Consider the following 3,814-nt stretch of genomic DNA (forward strand, 5'->3'; position numbering starts at 1 on the left):
TATTAACAGGCTAAACAAAACAATGTATATGGTCGTACCAATCAATGTAGAAACATTTAACATAATTTAGTATTCATTTATGAAAAAAACTCTCAGCAAAGAATAGAAGGAACTTCCTCAACCTGGTAAAGAATATCTACAGAGGGGCGCCTGGGTGGCTCAGTCAGCTGAGTGTCTGCCTTTGGCTCAGGTCATGATCTCAGGGCCCTTGGGATCGAGCTTCGGCCCCACATCAGGCTCCCTGCTCAGCGGGGAGCCTGCTGCTCCCTTTCCCTCTGCTGCTCCCCCGATTGTGCTCTCTCTCTCTTCTGTCAAATAAATAAATAAAATCTTAAAAAAAAAATCTACAGAAATCCTACAGCTACAATCATACTTAATTGTGTAAAACTAGACACTTTTCTCTTAAAATCAGGAACTCTCATAGTTAAAGTCCCAGCCAGTTCAATAAGGCAAAAAAAAAAAAGATTGGAAAGGAAGATAAAACTGTCTCTATTTGCAGATGGCATGACTATATACATAAAAAGTCCCAAGGAATCAACAGAGAACTCGTAATATTAATAAGTGAGTTTAGCAAGTTTAACAGGATATAAGATTAACATACAAAAATTGACCATATTTATATGTACTGTCAATAAACAACTGGAAACCAAAATTTAAAATACAATATAATATTAACATAAACAATAATGATATTATTATAAGTAATATTAACACAAACTATATTAATAATGTTAAAATACAACATTAATTTAAAATGGGGGGGCATACGGGGGTGAGGAGGGAAGAAGTATTTAGGTGTATGTTGACAAAACGTATAGAATCTGTATGTTAAAATCTACAAAACCCTGATGAAGAACTCAAATAAGATCTAAATTAATGGCGAGATGTCCATATATCCATGTACTGGAAGACTGAACATAGTAAAAATACCAATTCTCTCCAAATTGAACTCTAGGTTTAAGGCAATTCCTATGAAATTCCCAGGAAAAATCTTTGTACTTACAGACAGCTTTATTGTTGTAAAGTTAATATGGAAGGGGAAGGGAAGTTAAAGCAATTTTGAAAAAGTTGGATTTGCACTACCCGATTTTAAGACTTACTACTACATAAACACACTATGGAGACAGTGTGGTATCTCCCAAGGGATAGACACACAAATCAATAAATTGGAATAAAGAACCCAGAAATAGAGTCACACAAATATAGCTAGACAAAGGTGCAAAAGCAGTTGAAAGGGGAAAGAATAAGTCTTTTCACCAAGGTGCTCAAAAAATTTGATAAAAAGGCAAAGAATTGAACCTTAGCCCTATGCCAAAAAATTAGCACAAAATGGATCATAGGTCTAAATAAAAATGTAAGATTATTGGGACGCCTGGGTGGCTCAGTTGGTTGAGGAGCTGCCTTCAGCTCAGGTCATGATCCCAGTGTCCTGGGATCGAGTCCCACATCGGGCTTCTTGCTCAGCAGGGAGCCTGCTTCTCCCTCTGCCTCTGTCTGCCAGTGCTCACTCTCTCTCTCTCTCTGACAAATAAATAAATAAATAATCTTAAAAAAAAAAAGTAAGATTATGAAAATTTTAGAAGAAAATAAAAGAAAAAATCTTCATGAACATAGGGTTAGGTGAAGAGTTCTTAAGACAACATGAAAAGCATAATCTATTAGGAGAAAATTTATATATATATATTTTTTAAAGATTTTATTTATTTATTTGTCAGAGAGAGAGTACACACAGGCAGGCAGAGGCAGTGAGAGAAGCAGGCTCCCTGCTGAGCAAGGAGCCCGATGTGGGACTCGATCCCAGGACCCTGGGATCATGACCTGAGCCGAAGGCAGCGGCTCAACCAACTGAGCCACCCAGGCGTCCCGAGAAAATTTATATTTTATCAATTGTATCTCAAGGTGGCAAAAAGGGGAAAAATAAAAAACTTTCACACTGTGAAAGACCATATTCAGAGAATGAAAAGAGAAGCCATAGACTGGGAGAAAATATTTGCAAATTTATTATCAGACAAAGGACTCGTATCCAGAATAGAACTCTCTAAATTCAAGAGAGAAAACAAAAAACCCGATTAGAAAATGGGCAAAAGTCTCGAACAAACACTTTGGCAAAAAGGGTATAAGGATGGTACGTAAGCACGTAAGAGAGTCAACATTGTTTGCCATTAAGGAAATGCAAATTAAAACCGTGATGAGGGGGTACCTGGGTGGCTCAGTGGGTTAAAGCCTCTGCCTTCGGCTCAGGTCATGGTCCCAGGGTCCTGGGATCAAGCCCCACATTGGGCTCTCTGCTCAGCAGGGAGCCTGCTTCCCTTCCTCTCTCTCTCTGCCTGCCTCTCTGCCTGCTTGTGATCTCCGCCTGTTAAATAAATAAATAAAATCTTAAAAAAAAAAAAAAAACCAACTGTGATGAGGTACCACCACATAACTAGTAGAAACAGTCTTGACTTAATGATACCAAGAGAAAGCAGGGGAACTCAATGTCTCACACACTGCCTGTGGGTGATGTTAAAAGGTCCAGCCACTCTGGAAAATAGTTTGATAGTTTCTTCTAAAATTAACCAGCGTTGCATACACTCAACATACAACCCAGCAAGAGCACTCAGAGGCATTTAAAAATATGTTCATGGGGCGTCTGGGTGACTCAGTTGTTAAGTGTCTGCCTTTGGCTCGGCTCATGGTCCCAGGGTCCTGGGATTGAGCCCTGGGTCAGGCTCCTCGGTCAGTGGGGAGTCTGCTTCTCCCTCTCCCTCTGTTGCTCCCCCTGCTTGTGTTCCCTCTCTGTCTGTCAAATAAATAAATAAAATCTTAAAACACACACACACACGTTCGTGAATGTCTATAGCAGTTTTATTTGTACTAGCCCCGAACTGGAAACACCCCAGGTGTCTTTTGGTGGGTAAAGGGTTAAACAGAATGTCACATCCATACCAAGGAAAAGTCCTCAGCAATAAAAGGGGCATCAAGAAGACTTGATAGGGGCGCCTGGATGGCTCAGTGGGTTAAGCCTTTGCCTTCAGCTCAGGTCATGATCTCAGGGTCCTGGGATCGAGCCCCACATGGGGCTCTCTGCTCAGCAGGGATCCTGCTTTCCCCCCTCTCTCCTGCCTGCCCTCTCTGCCTACTTGTGATCTCTCTCTCTGTTAAATAAATAAATAAAATCTTAAAAAAAAAAAAAAGAAGAAGAAGAAGACCTGATAGGCTGTTGGAGTACTAGTTATATCACAGAATACCGAGCTGAGCAGCTCACAGTTCCATGTGGACGGCCAACAAGATGAGCAAAATAGTGTGCCCAGAGCTAAATGGGCAGCATGTACCGGATTCGGTGGAGCCCCAAGGAGGAACAGTCAATATGACCTTGGGGAGATCCAAGGTTTCCCAAAGGAAGCAGTGGCTAAGCTGAGATAGGACTGTCTAGCAGTGGGGGTCAAGTCTGTGCAGTCTCTCCTGGTACAATCGAGAGGTCTGGAAGGACTGAGTCCTGTGAGCTAAGGGAGAAAGAAGGAATGAGCAAAGGACTCAGAAGTCTTAGGTAGGTAAGGAGGTAGGAGGAAACCCGGTGAAGAAAGCATTTCCTGGAGGAGGGAGTGACCAGCTGTGACAGATGCCTCGGACAGGCCACCTAAGATAATGGACCAGCGGATTCAGCAACATGCAGGTCATTGTTGACTGACAAGCTATTAACGTTTGGTAGACCAAAAAACTTGGCTCATGGCAGAAAGTAACTCTGAATGCACTAAATTCATTTTAAGGCCCATTTTGTCTAATAATTAACAATAAACACAGTTTATGAACTATCACTCCAGGGGCTTCTGGG

Source organism: Martes martes (assembly GCF_963455335.1).
Source record: "Martes martes genome assembly, chromosome: 18".
Classification (NCBI taxonomy): Eukaryota; Metazoa; Chordata; class Mammalia; order Carnivora; family Mustelidae; genus Martes; species Martes martes.